This window comes from Epinephelus lanceolatus, chromosome 15 (assembly GCF_041903045.1).
Source record: "Epinephelus lanceolatus isolate andai-2023 chromosome 15, ASM4190304v1, whole genome shotgun sequence".
NCBI classification, from domain to species: domain Eukaryota; kingdom Metazoa; phylum Chordata; class Actinopteri; order Perciformes; family Serranidae; genus Epinephelus; species Epinephelus lanceolatus.
In genome coordinates this window covers 14,337,949-14,355,969 of record NC_135748.1, presented here as the reverse complement: position 1 = coordinate 14,355,969, position 18,021 = coordinate 14,337,949, and positions in this window count along the sequence as shown.

Sequence of the window (18,021 nt, the reverse complement as noted above, 5' to 3'; positions counted from 1 at the left end):
ACTCCATATTTTAAGTTCATATGACATAGAATCAAATGCTCAAACAACAAAAAAGTAATGTTAAACTGACACAAAATTCCTGTCAGACAAGGGTCATGTGACACACTTATATTGTGTCCAGTATACTCAAAACTTTTATGTTACCGTATTGCAGTAAACTAAAAGTTTTGAGTGCAAGCGGTTTCCAAAAAAATTTAAGTTGAGTGAATGAACTGGGGTCTACAGTGTATGCTTTGTATGTAAGTTCCTAACTGTAGCTGCAACTGTGGAGTCAAAAGTCTGGTGTTCCATACTTAATTGTATGTATAGGTATCAATTCACATGGAAAAGAAATAATATACAACAGTGGTTCCCAACCTTTTTCCTTAGGGGATCCCTTTTCTATCATTGAGTAAACAGACAACCCCTGACCAAGTGACATATTTTGTAGATAAATAATTCATCTTATATTCAATGCATAACAATAACAGTACAGGACAGCTAATAAGCTGTACAATTAACCCAAACAGTGAATGCAGTAACTGCAGGAAAATTGTGTAAAATGAGTGAAATGGAAGAATTTTTCCTGTGAATATTGCATCAAAGATGAGTTCATCTGTCATTGTTAATAACTTGCAAGACAATTCTCTTTTTTATACATACTAATGGGCTTCCATTTAGACAAATTCAGTGTTGTCTTCTCCCTGGCGCTTAGCCTTTGTTTTGTTAGTTCTTTGGTTGTTGGTTAACTGTGTACTTCTCTGGTGCAGGACCAGGCTGTTTAGCAGAGAGTGAAAGCTCTGTGAATATAGCGTGTGTTCAGATCTTCATCATGCCCTTATCTTGTTTATATCATATATAATAATCCAACCTTTAGTTGTCTTCACAGAAATGAATAAAATGCTGAGACATAGGCCTACTGTATCTTTTTATTTAATGTTGTCTTACACCCTTTAAAATCAAGAAGGCCTCACGATCCCCTGTGAAGCTTTGGCGATAATGTGGTTCAGGACCCACAGGTTGGGAACCATTGACTACAATCACCTTACACACTTTGCACTTGGTTATGTTCCCACCACTGCAGTTCATCATGATGAGCTTGTGACATAAACTCAACATAAAACAAAAATGCACCCAAATGATCCTGCCTGTCAGAGGGACATTTGTTTTTAAAAACAAATTGTGTTTATGTCCACTATTGTTTTTTTTTATGTATTTACATCAATGATACATTTTCCTTTTCTGTAAGACCAAGCAAAGTCTTGTTTTCTCTTTGAATATTGTCATCATCATTTAATTCAACTTTATACTGTCTCAGGGTACAGTGTAGACAGTTATGAAAATAAAGACACTGTGGGAGTCATTAAGGCTAAATGTTACCACGTGTGTAAATTCTGGGACCTGTGACATCATGATAACATGAAAAACGTTCACAGTTGTGTGTTCTTTCTGGCTGATTTTTACTGTATTAACCAAAGTTATGCAGCATATTGCCAAATACAAGCAGAACAAAGAGACCATTCTTTTTACTCAAGTATGTAAACACACTGGATGCTTTAAATAGCTGCAAGTGCTGCAGTTTCAAGGACAGAAAATCTATCCAAATCTGAATTAATATTTCCATTTGTGGTGCTCTCCATCATGTGGCGTCCCAGCCATTCCGGTGGCCAACAACAACCAGACTCCCCCTCATGCAACCAGAGAAACACAGAGTGAGACAGAGAGATGTGAAGAAGGAGAGCATGTCAGGTATAATTGGTGTAAGTGGGGCATCCAGTTTCAATGATGTCATTCTTTGCAACCACTGTCTAGTCCACGATGTTAATGCATGTGTGCATATGTTGCATGCATGTCCTGCACTGTAGCTGCATTTGTTTTCCAAAATTTTCTTTGGGTAAAAACAAAACAAAACATGCATGTAAAAATGTGTATACTTGTCCAAAAACTACATTTTGCATTTGCATTTCATTACACTTGTAAACATTATACAAAGTAATCAACACAGGTCCCGTTTTTCTTTCAACCATGGTGGTTGTCACTGTTCATGCTTTCTAACCCAGCACTTCTTGTGGCTATTCCAAAACTTGCAGCTGTAAATGTAAAATCAGCTTATTAGATTCATTACAGCAACTTCATTTTTCACTAGTTTTGCCACTGCTCATTTCTCTGTTGCAGCTGAACATAAAAACAGAATACTATGCCTTTAAAAGCTCCTGGCTCACTCATTCGTGTGTGAGAGGCTTTCTCTCTTAACACCTCCGGTCAATGACCTGGTTAACTTTCCAAGGAACGTGTGGCTTGGCTCCAGGTCAAACTCAATCCAAATCCAATTTGCCGCTGAATATAGCAACAATACCCAAGGCCCTGTGTAACCTGATATATAATATAAACTGCCCAAAATCATGACAATAGAAAAAGTACACCGTAGATATGATCATGTGCCGTCCATGTCATGTCATTTAGTAAGAAACAAAGAGCTGCTTGACTCATTTTGGTGGTTGTTGTCTTCACATTTTTGGCCACATGAGGGCAGCATTTTATTTTTTTAGAGGCAAGGAATAACTGGATTACATCAAAGAGTAGATCCTCGATTGAGTCACAAATCCTTTGAACAGCATTGTGTGGGTATATGGTGGAGGTGGATGGTGTAGTTGAAGTTATTGTTACTAAGATGACCTCTGGACTTTGGATGTGGTTGTCCTGAAGTAAACACTGTAACTGTAAGCGTTATGGTTTATTCTTTTGAAAATACTGCATGATTTAAAAATACAGTAAAATCTATATTATATACAAACTGCATACTTTCATGGGGTCATAAGACATTATTACAAGTCTCTCTGAAGAATGGAAGTCATTTGAGTTTAAGAGGAACACCACCTAAATTAAGAATTTCAGTGTTATTTCCATGGTTTAAGGAAGTGAGCTACTCTTTCTCAAAGCTAGAAACCAGAGAAGTAAGTCTCAAACTTGTGATGTAATCAAGTATAAAGTCCTTCAGTGCTTTCAATGTCATCAATAACATCTTTCCGAATTTACTGTCTATGGAGTAGTTCCAGACTTTATACCTTGCACTCTAGTTTTTGGATTTGGGAGAGAGTTGTTCATGTTTACTAAGATTTTTTGGACTGTCTTGGACCATAGGAGTAATGTACCGTTATGTATAAAAGGTACAATCGTGGAATGGGGGATTAGAGTTGACTTGACTTGAAGTTGACATCAGACATAGTAGTCTCGCTCATGGGCCGACTCTCACTTTAAGATTGGAGAAAAAAAACGCCCCGGCTGCTTGTATTTCTTTCAACCAATCACAATCGTTCTTGGTGGTGCCACAGCAACGGTGCGCTTGCAAAAATATTGCCAGGGGGGAAACAGGTTTTGGTGTAACACGCCCACAAAAAATATCGCCTACAGGACACGAACCATGGTAGAAAAATGGCTACATCCCTGCAAGATCAAACACCGCAAAAGTTAGTAAAGGACGTGTTTAAAACTGCAACCGGAGGTGGTAGGGCGGGACTTCAGCAGGTGGCTCATTCTGCCCAATGAGAGGCTGATCTTTGCAGCAAACTTCCACCCACTCAGACTACAGACATAGTAACAGCGCTGAAACAATGTCTGTATAAACAGGACAGCCAGCAGGATGGAATCATGGGTGGTGCAGATGTGACATTTTGATGGTGTGTTATATGTGCAGCCCACAGCAGGAGATCTATAAAGCTGTTAGCAGTTAGCAGCTAGCTCAAAGAAACAGAACAGCTGCCGAAAATGTCCACAAATTGCAAAAACAATGATGTCTGTGAGCTCCTTACCCTCCAAGCAGAGGACGAGATTGGCCACCATATGTGATATGGTTGCTATTCCATTGTCATTGTTTACCAAGCGGTGTTGACATATATGTTTTATGTTACACCAGAGATCGATACTGTTGTGTTACACGTCATGTCCAACATGCCTCTTTTGATTCTGCAACACTGGCATGTAATATAACATCACACACTGGAGTGGAGTGATCCCACTGTCATTTGGCTCTTTGTAAAAATGCAAAGGTGGCATAAAGAAGGGACTTTGTAGCGGCCCTATAGCACAATCTCTGTGTAAAAAGGGCTCTGGATACAAGTGGTGCATTGGTAGTTGATGAAGTGGGTGTACTACTATGTAGATGGATGGTTTACCAAGGATGAATTGGGTATACTCTCCTGTACTATAGTCCAATGGCTTTTTGGCTAATAGGTGGATATTCTGTCAACAGCCAGAAAAAGAGGTGGGTATACAAAATATACCTGCATATTCCTCCATTACATCGCTGCTAGATACTAACCAGCAGTTTTGGGAAGGTAAGGCTACTTTTGAAATAAGTAATAGTAATAGGTTACAGATTACTAGATACCCTGTCAAAAATGTAATGAATAGTGTAACTATTTTCAAATATAACTTATTACACTGGATTACTTCTTGATCACTTATCTAACACATGTTTAGAAGACGGCAATAAAGCTGACAAGTCCCACAAACATAAATTTAAACAAGGCAGTGTAAACCTCAGGTGTCCTTGTCTGATGACATGGCGTGGTAAGCTGTATGCAGATATGGCAGACGAGAGGTGTGCCAATTCAAACAAGAGAACCAATCAAAAACAACGCTTAAAATTTGATACTACCAAATATAATAAATGAAGCCTGTATGGACAAAACAGCAGGCTGAAAAATGAGGCCAACACGAAAGTGGGAAAAACTGCAGTTCCTCTAATGGCTACTTGAGGCTGGCTCCAGAAGCCAGTCAATCCTCATAGACCCCCATGTTAACATGCCAAAGTTTATAGCATAAGTAAACATGTTTACAGCCTGATACAAAAAACGGTGCTGGTCTCAGTAGCTACTTTGCCCATTCATGACAACTATACAGGGTGTGAATTTTTATATAACTCACCCATTTATCAGTCAGTTACAAGTAATTATGAGAGGGTCACTTTGAGTGACAGGCTGTCTCAGTCAGCTCCATCCCTCGCTCCTCCACTGCACCAGCCTCTCGCCCTTATATGGTCACTCCCAGCTCCAAAAACCCAAGATAGTGACAGCCATAATGTCGAACATGAGTCCACAAACCAGTGATGTCACAGTAGCTACATCCATTCTTTATGGATATGGTCTGGATGTGGATACAGTTCGTTGTTCAGAAATATGGCATAAGAAGGTTTTCTGCATGACGAAAAGCAACAGAATGAATGTTATATTCTACATTTAAGTTTTTTACCAAAAATAATTACATTTATTTTGTAATTTGATTACATAACGGTGTTGCATGTATTCCTCCTACATAAGTAACCCCTATTTTGCTGTTTGTGACTAAACACAAATGTTTATAGAAATATGCAGCATCACCTGAAATGTTTAAGGTAGAAAAACTAGATTTGATAGAGGCTCAAGTTTAGGTAGAGCCCCTATATAACATAAAGTAGGTCAGGGGTTTACATCACGCTTTAATGCTTACCTCAACCACATCCAAGACATTACTGAAATAGCAACGGTGTATTGGGGGAGTTGGAATTTGTTGAGTGACTGACTTTTAGTCACAGCTACAGTGTAAGCAGCAGTCTTGTTTGCTCTCTGCTGGCAGCTCACTGATACTGCACATGTGGAGTGTAGGTTAAGCAGGTTCTACGTGTTACTGTAGGAAGTGTTTGTAGAGAGCAGGGGTGTGAGAGGTGTTAGTTCATTCTTCTGTGACACAAAGATAAAAGTGCATCATGTGTTTAATCCTAACATTGCATTACAGGGTGGAACCAGTATTTCCTGTCAAAGGTCAAAAGTTAGAAATGTTTCTCTCTTCCTCAATCGAGGCTTACCGTGCATCAGTGTCTAATGTCTAAAGAATTCCGCTGTACGTAAGAGATGTTTTAGCAAGAGTTCATCGCAAAGTTCACCACTGGCTCATCAGAGTTATTCATAGTTTATGTATGAGGCTTTACTGGACACTGTAGCATGATTCAGACAGATCAGACACAGGAGAGAGGAGAGGAGAGGAGAGGAGAGGAGAGGAGAGGAGAGGAGAGGAGAGGAGAGGAGAGGAGAGGAGAGGAGAGTGAAACACTCTGACCAGAAGCAGGACCAGAACCTACCTAAGGGTGATGCTATGACACAAGTATTCAGCCACTCTGATTGTCCTGTTACCAAATATGGCACAACCTTAAATCCAGGAAACAGTGTTAGATTTCTGTGCCTTGATGATTGCACAATCGAAAGAATGCGGGGGCAAGAAGTGATGTGAGCACGCACCAGTGATGTCAACATTTTTCCCTCTCCCTCGTCAGTTGTTTAACAATGCTGAAATAGCCGATGACAAATCAGTCGGCTGACCTCTGAGCGTCATCACGTCTGTTTTTAGCAGTGTATACTGCAAACCTCAGCCCACTTGGCCTTGGAAGTCCTTGTCTTTCTCTTTCCTGCTGCCCGCGTCGCCCACACTCTCCCCTGGATAGCGGCGTGCGGCCATAGCCTCTCCTCTCGCCTCCACTCCCCTCCACTCTTCCCTCACCCACTGACCCACTGGCGGAAAGCGTGGGGGCCATCTGTGGTGGAGAGGTTACTTTTAGTCTCCCATGCTGCTATTTTCTCTTCACTGTGTTTAAAAAAACAAAAAAACAAAAAACACAAAGCACAGGCTTCCTTACGCAATGCTTGTCTCACTCTCTGGTTCTCTCTCCCATTGCTTCACAGGTCTTGTTTACACAACAGCGCACTTGGCCCGTGGCAACACACCCTTACAGGAAGAATGACTGTCAAATTTAGACATGATAGGATTTTTCCCAGCTGAATGAAGGAATGAATGTTTTAAAACTGCAACCTCTTCACTGATGATGAACATCTATATTCATATTTGGGGTATAGCTGCTCATATCAATAAACAAAATCAAATGAGCTCATTTTATTCATTTGCAACATATTTCAAAATCATAAACTCCAGGTCATACATACCACATGTAAACCAGTATGTTACCTTTCTTATCCCACAGAAAATGACTCACAGCATGATTATAAATGTTCAATATTTTTTTCAATATTTTACTGTGGCATATTTCTTGTGTTTTGTTGGACAAACTTGCAATTCATTGTACATTTTATGTGCAACAATACAAAACGAATGGATGCCACCTTTATGTCTTAAAGGGACAGTTCACCCAGTTATTAAAAAACTGCATATTTTCCTCTTATTTTTGATGCTATTTATTAGTCTGGATTGTTTTAGTGTGAGTTGCCGAGTGTTGGAGATATTGGCGTAGGCATGTCTGCCTTCTCTCCAATATAATGGAACTAGATAATACTTAGCTTGTGGTGCTCAAAGCGCCAAAAAAAAAAAGAGTAAATAACAGCAACGTCTCTCTCCGGAAATCAAAGTTACCCAATGTAATCCAGAGACCTTGTTGTGAGCAGTTTCTCCTTCTACCAAACTACACCCACCAACCATATCACTGCGCAGAAGGAAGCATGCTACTATCTGCTAGCTCACCTAGCACCACTGAGCTAGCTAATGCTACAGCTCAGCTGTTAAAGGGATAGTGCACCCAAAAATGAAAATTCAGCCATGATCTACTCACCCATATGCCGATGGAGGCTCAGGTGAAGTTTTAGAGTCCTCACATCACTTGCGGAGATCCAAGGGGGGAGGGGGTAGCAACACACAAGCGCTCACATATGACCGTGGTGCACAGAGAGGCAGTTAGAGCTGCAGGCTACAATGAGGCTAAAAACAGAGTTCAGATGACGTTTTTCCAAACACCTTTTTATGTCGGGGCTTCAGGACACTTGGATCACTACGGACGAGCAGTATGGAGATATTCTGTGGTTTCAGTTATGTGTTTTTGGACGTTTGAATCTGGGGCGCTGTCAGCCTCCATTAGGTGGAGTTGTGTTTCTACCCCCTCTCCCCTGGGATCTCCACAAGTGTTGTGAGGACTCTAAAACTTCACCTGAGCCTCCATCGGCATGAGGGTGAGTAGATCATGGCTGAATTTTCATTTTTGGGTGCACTATCCCTTTAATGTCTACATCTCTTGCTATCATGAGCACGACCCTCGTCTCCATGAGTAGATGCACGCTTCCTTCTGCACGATGATATGGTTGGCAGGTGCGGTTCGGTAGAAAGAAAATAGCTCCTACATGAAACTGTTCACAACAAGATCTGTGGATTATCTTGAGTGACCTGGTCATGATTTCTGGAAAGAGACATTGCTGTTGAGTTTTTCAAATGTATTTTTTTAAGCTTTGAGCAACACAAGGCAAGAGCCATATAGTTCCATTATACTGAAGAGAAGGCAGACATCTCTACAGCCGATATCATGAACATTCAGCAACTCACACCAAAACAATCTAGGTTGATAAACAGCCCTACAGGTAAGAGATAAAATGTGTATTTTGATATTGGGGTAAACTGTCCCTTTAAGTTAGATGATATTCAGACTGGTGCAGAAATGTAATGTAATAACTACGTTTGAGGCAAAGTGACAATTGCCCTTAACTCTCCAACTAGTGTTTTGAGAGTTATTGCACAGAAGATCCTCAATAAATTAACTGCTGAATCAAAAATAAATAGCTTATGCTGTAAAACCTGTGACACACAGTTTAGCTAAACTTAGTTTGGAAATGCACACTAGCAACCCCAGGATATCTGAACAACGGCTGTCGACAACGTGTCGACAGCCATGCTAATCAGGTTGTACTTTGGCACAGAGATACTTTAAGCTATATGCTACTGTCAGTGTGCTAGCATAATGGCAATGCTAGTTTGCTGATGTTGAGCAGGTATCTTTGTCAAGTTCACCATCTTATTTTAATATATATATATATATATATATATATTTTTTTTTTTTTTTTTTTTTTTTTTGCTGATGGGCCTGCTGGATATCCGCATCACTTTTATAGCAATGCATCAAATGACTGCTGAGACATTTCACTAAAATATAAACATGTCAACCTGATACCTGATGGAGGCGTTAGTCAGGTGATCACTTTAAATAGTTAGATTAGTCCTCAAAATCTGTACCAAGTTTTATAGCAATCCATAGATGCTGAGTTATTCCAGTCTGGATCAAAGTGGTGGACCAACAAACCAACTCACAGACCAGCATCATTATCCATAGAAACGAGCTGCTTGCATGACCAGAAAAATATTAATTGTAGCTGCTTAAAATATCTTAAATTTGGAGAATCTTGGTGGGGAAATACAATTCAGGGTTTTCCAACCATCATACAACATAATCTCTATTAGGAAATGCACACAAATGGCCTCAAGATATTTGACAGAAAGAGACACTATGACATTTCAAACTACTGTTTGTTAAAAGGTTAATATATGAACTTAGCCACTTCCTCTGTATGTGCATGTAAAATTCTGTACTGTAATATGAAGGTATTAAATGGCTGCTTTACAGTCTATATAATACACATGGCAATATATTGTTCTCTTTTATGTAGACTCTTAATTTCAAGGGGAAGCTTCACATTTTGGGGAAATGCGTATTTTTTCTCAATTATAACTCCACCTAAAACTAAAAATTTTCACTTTCATATTACTGTTTGTGTGCCGATTGAACAAACAACAACATATGATATTGACTAACTACTACTAAAAGGCTTCATTAAAACACAGCATATGCCATATTAAGATGCAACACCATGTGTGTTGACCCAAAACAAACTCACAGATGTCATAGATAATGATTAAGAAAAGGCGACACATGCTTTTCCAGAGTAAAATTTCCCTTTATGCTGTTAAGCGGCGGGTAGCAAGGATGACAAGATGCATAAACAGATCACATGAAGATATGAAGTCATGATTTGAAACTCTGAATGACCAGAGGTTTTTGATGACTACAGAGGAAAAAATGGAACTGATGATGTCAGTTGCAGTTCAAACAGCTGATGCAGACACTGTTACTAAAGATAACTTCTTTGACCACAAGTTGGTCTTGTGCACTAAACAATGTCGATGATCTGTCACACATGACATCACCGAGAAACATTTCCATCTGAACTATACAGCTTTAATCTACAATCCTTTACTGGGATCCATTTTAGTTTGTTTTAACTTCAGAGGTAAATGTTTGCCTACAGTGACACCTTGCTAGAAATCTCTCTCCAGGGGTGCCTATTTAAATATACATGTGCAACCTTTTCCACACCATGCTGGCCTTTAGCAGCACATTTTCCTCTGCAGCGTGTTTCTGTTTGAGAATTATTCCAGCCATGTCCATTCTTGTGGAACAAAGTGTGTTGAAACTCTGAATGGAAAATACAGCATCTCTCTGGGAAAACAGGCTTGATTCATGTCCTGCTGTCTGTTTCAAAGGTCAGATTAATGTGAAATTGCTGTCAGACTACGTCAACACGGTGGATCATTGTGTACTATATATCCACCACCAGGCCATGATGACCTGAAAGAGTGTAACTGATTTTTGATTGCTAGTAGAAGCTTTGTTTGGTCTAAAAGCTCGGCAATGTACAATGTCTTTATTAGAGAAATGATTACTTGCTCTATGATAAATTCAAACATGAAGACTTTAGATAGATTTCTCTCATTCAATGTACCGTAAGTTCTCATAGGCTAAAGGTAAAATCATAAAGACTATATAAACATACAGAATTTATTCAGTTCAGTTTCCACAGAATGTAAAACAAAAACAATTATTTATTAGCATCAAGGTTGAGGTTTTCAGAGGGTAAACAAGTACATTTACTTTGCATATTTCATTTGCAACTTCATATTATTACTCCACTACATTCATGTGACTGCATTCATGATGAGTCTATAAAATATGATGTACAGCATATAAAGTTATAAAAATGTGCTCCCACTTGACGAGCTACAATATTAAAATTCTGCTGAATGTCATCAACAACAGGCAGGAGCCACTCTGCTGCAATAATGATACAATAACTGTATATGTCTGGAAGTAGAATATGAATGTGTCTTCCACTGCTGCCAGTAATATAGTATATAATAACTCTATTAAGGTGTCATTTTTGCATAATGACTACTTTCACTTTTGATCCCTGAAGTACATTTTACAGACAATAATTCTGTACTTTAACCTAAAGGCCCAGTACGTAGGATTCAGGGGGATATATTGGCAGAAATAGAAAATATTATTCATAATTATGTTTCCATTAGTTTTTAATCACCTGAAACTAAGAGTCATGGTTTCGTTAGCTTAGAATGAGCCATTAATATGTACATACATATCTGGTCCTCTTCCAAAAAGTCTGCCATGTGGTTTCAACACTAACAGGCAAATCAAACACTGGCTCTAGATAGGGCCATTGGCGTTTTCACATCGCCCACTGTAGTTCTCCTACATGTATGACACATAGAAGAAGTTTACGTTGGTTGCAGCTTTTCCAGTAAAGGCCCATTTATGCTCAATGTTACATACGGATACGGATACGGACGGAGCCTTGTATCCGTACTCCGTGTTCATTTCGTCTGTATTTCTGCACATTTCCATAAAGCTTACGGATACGGGCCAAACGGAGCAGTACCACCGGGAACCGTGGGGGCAGTGTTGCTGTCACTACCCGATACGTAGCTCTAGTGAGACACGAAGAAGAAATAACAATTAAATTTCTCTCATCTACAGTACTAGAGAAAAGAATTCTCCGTCCTCCAGTCGCGATGTATTTAATGGCCTCACCGACCACCGCCTCCTACAACGCTGCCTCTGTTTTGGTCTTTTATGCAAGAGGTACATTATCAATATCTCCTCCACAGTCGCCATGTTTGTTTTTGAGTTTGTTGTTGTCATAAACTTTTGACGCTGGGCTGCCTCCTGGTGGATATATTGGTTAACATCCATGCCAACGTAAAGGGCGCATGGAAGTATGTGGGCAGTGACGGTAACATCGTTTGAAACAGAGGTATACATTTTCGTACGTAAAGGGAGCATAAATGGGCCTTAAATGGATGGTAAATGGACCTGCACTTGTATACTGCCTTTCTAGTCATCTGACCACTCGAAAGTGCATTTTTCACCACGAGACACATTCACCTATTCACACACTGGTGGCCGAGGCTACCATACAAGGTGCCACCTGCTACTCAGTTTTTAACACACTCACACACCAATGGAACAGCCATCAGGAGCAATTTCAGGTTAGGTTTCTTGCTCAAGGATACTTCAACATGCTGACTGGAGGAGGATCGAACCGTTGATCTTCCGATTAGTCGATGAGGAGTTTCTATATACAGACTCTACATTCAGTGAATGTAGAGTCTGTAGGCAAACCCTGGAGATCTTGCCTCTGTAAGAAGAGCCGAAGAGCCCTGGTTTCTGGTTATAGGCTGTTATTAGGCCGCGTGATATTGACCAATCACATTTGAGCCGGCTGCAGTTGTTGCCAGGTTAAACAGTCCGTGCGGTGAACTAACGAGGCAGAACATAATTGGCGTCACTGCAAACTCTGAATCCATCGCAATGGTTCAGCATATTTACTTATATATAAATGGAAGTTGGAAACGGAAATTCGCCTCCTCCACCCAAATCAAACCGGAATGCCAAAAAATCAGGGGTCTGCCCCAGAGGCTGTATCACCGTCTCCTGGAAGTCAGACGCCGAATACAGCCGATGGGTTCCGAGAATGGTCGATGACCTACTCTACCTCTGAGCCACAGCCGCCCACTGATGCTAGACAAGACCATTGGCACTAAACCTTTAAACCAGATTAGGAATACTTACTTATAGTAGAATAGCTGTATATTTCGGTATAGCTATATTTACATGAGTAAAGAATCAACTATTTACTTTTTTTTGTCCCACTGCTGACAGTATCATGTATAGCTCACTGAAGCTTTATACCACAAAATATTCAAACCCGAGACTCTGTGTTTTCTTATGGCTGCATCATTCCATTAAATGTAACTATTCTTACTCATTCTCCAAAGTGCAGACATGTTTTGTGTCTGTGGAAACTTTGGGATCTCAGAATCTGTTCTGTGGGTTTGAACAAGGTTCAGCCACGCAACATAAGATTCTAATGACTGGCCAACCAGCGTGCCACCTAAGAAGTTAAAGCAAAGATGGTTGATTCTGTGTGGTAGATTAAGTTCCTTTTCATTTGCCATATGGGGAATATGCAGTATACAGCTGTAGGAGTTGTGACCACAACAACCCTTTTAGCCAGACTTTCTCTTATTGTCCTTTGGGATTGATTGTAAGATCTTATTCATTTAAGGCTCTCCAACTTCTTGCTGTATTTCTGACCTTTTGGTCCCACATTAGTCTGACACACTGTTGGAATAAGCTTTCAGTCAACATTCTCCTCTCCTTTGACTATCTGCGTTCTACCATTTTGCCATGTATTGGCTTAGCACCGTCTAAGATGACTGTAATTGCTTAAGAGAAATACAAACAACCCACGGCATTTTTCCCCCTATACCAGATGATAATGAATGTTTCCAGACATTTCTCTAGCACTGATGCAGCACTGTGAAGATAGGTCTGGCTATGTGAGAGTAGTACACATGAGTCTGGTCCTATAGCTTGAGATCCTTGGGTGAAGGTCTTGGAGTTCCGGTTTACAATTGGAGGAGACCGAGCCTTTGCAGACAGGAAATAAGGCTACCTGAGCCAACATTAAGCATAACATTTCCAATTTCTTTATTTACTTTGTCTTAAACTACTGTAATTTATTTCACCTGTTTGACTGTGGTCCAGTTAATGTCTTTTCATTCTTATTTCCGTTCTTTATTTGATTTTCTCATTGATTTTAATCTGCCTTATGTGGTTTTGAAGAGCGCTCTGAAATTATGATGATAATTATTGAAAGAATTATTTTTCAACATCTCATTGCAACAATTCAGTGATTCATTATTAAACCGTAAAGAACAACAGAGGGCAGCAGAGTGTTTTGGTGCAATCACTGACTTCCTCATAGACGTCCTTACCAGACAAATGCATCTCTATAACACAGGAAAGAGAGCTGATTTAATGAGAGCAGTAGGAAACACAGCATGCTCCAGCGGCCCTCGTCACTGGCTTGGTATGGAAGCACTGCACTTAGATGGAGATGAAGCCTGACCGGCCACGGCCAAGATTAAGGGAGGCAGGGGGCCTCGGGGTGCTACTTCCTCCCTTTCCTCTCTTGGCAGTGGCATAATTGCTGAGGTTGCCTAGCGACCGGAAGCATGGAAACAGAAGGTGTCACTTGTTACCTCAGAGCTGGATTTAGCCAAATTGTAAAATAGCCACCGATGGACCATGAGGGGGATTGAGTTACTAAAGATAAGCAGCAGAAGGCAGGAGGAGAGGGAGGGATCAAAAAATAGACAGAGGTCACTACGAGGACCATTAATGCATGACTTTATATTGTTTTACCGAAAGCAACTGTGTAAAACAATATTATTTAAAAGCAATATTTAATATGATGTGATGTTTTTACTGTATTGTGACACAAAATGTCAAAAGGTGTGTAAGCTAACAGGATTATGTTTGCTCAAATATGTAGAAAGAGATCAGCTCTATCAGTATTGATGCAACTTAGTGGTCATCCAAAAGTTTATGGTGGTCAGTTAGGGCCAAATAACAAATAACTCAATATAAGTTGTTACTTACCAGTTATTAAGTAAAATAATGAATCACTGTAAGCTGCTCTAGCCAATATTCTTGTATTAGCAATGGATGAACTATGTGGCATATGAAAGGTGTCATTTACGGTGACAAACCTTAGACTGTATAAAAATAATGGAAGTAGTTACCATTACATCAGTTATTAGTGAGCCTTGAGTTTGCCATTTTGGCGGTTACATCTTGGTTTTAATGGAGCCAAAAGTGACCATATTTGGACGAGTGGGTGGAGCTGTGGAGGAGCAAGGGCTGGCTCTGATTGAGAGCCTAAGGACACTATCTGTAGACGTCATTCAAAGCAGCCCACCCTTATTATTGCTTCATTTAAGGCTTTATAACATGGAAATGGGTGAGTTCTATAAAGAAAAAAAAATCAGCCTCCATACAGTTGTCATGACAGGGGGAAAGTAGCTATGCAGACCAAAAGCATTTTTTGTACAAGGATGTATGCATGCTTATTATTATATCTGCTGTGAAGTTTGGCATTTTAGCATGGGGGTCTATGGGAATTGACTCGGTTCTGGAGCCAGCCTCAAGTGGCCGTTCAAAGAACTGCAGTTTTTGGCACTTCTATGTTAGCTTCATTTTTCATCTCCAGAGTTTCACACTTGTGACAAACCCGAAGAATTAACACCTATCTCTGCAGTCACAACATTTTTTTGACACTTTGGGCAACTTTAGTTGTATAAAGAAAGTCTGCATAGGTTGGATGGCAGGGTTGGTGCATGGGTCAAACAAACTCTGGACTTTTATCGAGGTCCACCCTGTTCATGTCCCGGGTGAAACCAAAAGTTATTCCAATATCAACATGTGCCAGTGATGTAGCATACTATGCTAGTGACGTATGTTAGCCTATATAACATACGTTTAAACCTAACCAAGTTCTGTTCTTCCCTAAGGAAGTAAGCCTAAAAACTGTTTTACTTACATTCTAAGTTTTATTTTAAAAAGAGACTGTAGGCATCTAAACTGTACATATCTTGTGAAAGCAGAAGTATAATTTGGAAAAGACACAATGCATGTAATGAGGGTAAGTCCTTAAGCGTCTAAAACTGACCCAGGAGGGGTACCTACAATGCTGAGAGCCACTGACCAAGCGTCAGCAGGGGAGACTGGGGTAAGATGAGTCATTGGGTAAGCTGACTCACCCTGTCTTTCTGAGCAACCATACACATTTGTTGTCATGTGACCATAAACGCAGGAAGCACCTATCATTTCTATCTGGCTGTAATAGAGAGAAGCACATGAGAATATTATAAGTATATATTTACACATAGAAACATATTTTGTTTTGTTATATGTGACTAGATGTTAGCAGATTTTAGCTCTTTTTTCATTTAGATAATTCTGGGGGATTTTTTTTTTTTTTTTTTGCTACATTGGCTTTCCTTTAATCTGGATGATTGATTCACCAATGGCAAATATTAAAAGAATTCAGAATATTAAACATTATTTGGTTGGTTTTATGTTGTTTAAGTTAGCTTTAAGAAAATAAATAAGACTATTTGGAAACAGAAAATGTATTATTATTTCATACCTTCTATCCTAAGGGGATTAGACAGTAGTAAGATTACAGGACACAAATGACAATACTAAGTTAATTGAGTACATAATATATTATAACATAACTTAATATAAATATTAAGTGTAATCAGCTAAATAATAGTGTGAAATATGGATGGGATGAGAGGAATGAAGTGAAGCTTTTAATTAAACTGACCATGTAAACAACTACATGACACTGTTTTGAGTACTGGCAACATTTGCATTGTATTGTGATGTGCATGTTAATGATACCATTGACTGGACTCCCCAGCCTTGGCACCAGTTTAATTCCTGACTGATTGCTGATTTGAAAGGCATTTGTTCTCAGAATCATTTCTCAGTAAATTTGTCATTCAAGGCCATTCTAATTCCTCATATTTTTCTCCTCAGCCATTATTTTCCTCGTTTGTGTCTTCCGCCTACTTCTGCTCTTCTATCCTCATCTCCCCATTATTAGCCTCTCATCCCTCCGTCTCCTCCTCCCCACCCTTTCCCTTTCTCTCTGCATTTTCTCACTCATCCACATCTCCCACCAATAAACCCATCCTTAATATCCCTCAACCTCCCCTTTCCTGTTTCTCATTCATCCCCAATATTTACTTTTCTGTATCAGTCACTGTCACCTTCTCTCAGGCTTCCACTCACTGTTGTTCAAATGCCTCCCCTCCCCACAATATACCTCCATCTCTGCTTCCATCTCTGCCTCCATCTCTGGTGCGCACAGAGCGGATGGCGGCGGCCCACTCAGTCCTCTCAGGGAGCAGAAGGTTTGTCCACTCCCACTCAGGCTTTGCGTCATGGAACACAGAGAAATAGAGACAGAGGAGAGAGAACAGATGGGAGGAGGACACACTGGCTGCCTGTTTTATAACATTACTCCTAACAACGCTGTGGTCATCAGTATGACTATGTAAAGAAGCAGGCTATTGTAGACTCATCAAGCGCGACTATATATAGGACAGAGCTGAATATAGAGAAGCAGGAACTGACAGTTTTGGTGTGAAAAGGAAAATTTGTCCCACACTTTAAGAAAAGGTCTAAAGCCTTATGCAATATTCTAAAAAGACACATTCAAGGTGAGATAATGCTTTATTAGAATTTTCACCTTTTTAGAGAAAACACTCACAATACCTCGACGTGTGGCTTTTTTCATACACATAACAATATTAACAAGCACGTTCTTTATTCCTTATTGACTGGATCCAACTTGTCAGACCCTAAGCTCACCCTCACAGACCTGGTGCCTATGTAGAAATCCAATCTGAGGGCATCGCTATCACAAGATTGGTGTAACCATAGCGACCTGATGCACATCAGTGCATGACATCATAGCTGACACAATCATTCCCATTTACGCAAGTGGAAAGACAATTAAAATTCAGACCATTCTGCTATTATTGTTTTTGTCTGAACCAGTTCCTGTCTATGACTTTAAACAAACATGACATAAGATTCTGGTTGCAAATGACGATATAAAAAACATCTTATAAACGGCACAGAGAATACTGGTAACACAGCACGTTCAAATGCAAATGCTGTTTACTGGATTTACACAAGAACAAAACAAAAATTAGATTTGTAGCACCGTGTAAACAAGAGATTAGATCTCCTCATTGCAGGCTATACACAAACAGTCAAATCTGGGTCACACTGAAAGCAAAAATCCACCCTGGAAGAGAATTCCCAATGATCTTGGACAGCTGGATTAAGATATACAGACTGAGACAAGTTGATTTAAAAGCTCCAGAGTGATTGGAGACCAGTGTGTGATGTGATCAAGCAGCATTTTCTGGAACAGCCTCACTGATAATGAATTGGAGACAGAATGTGAGGACACACTGACAGTACCCAGGGTGGTTTTGTGGGTAAGCAAGAATGTCTTTTGG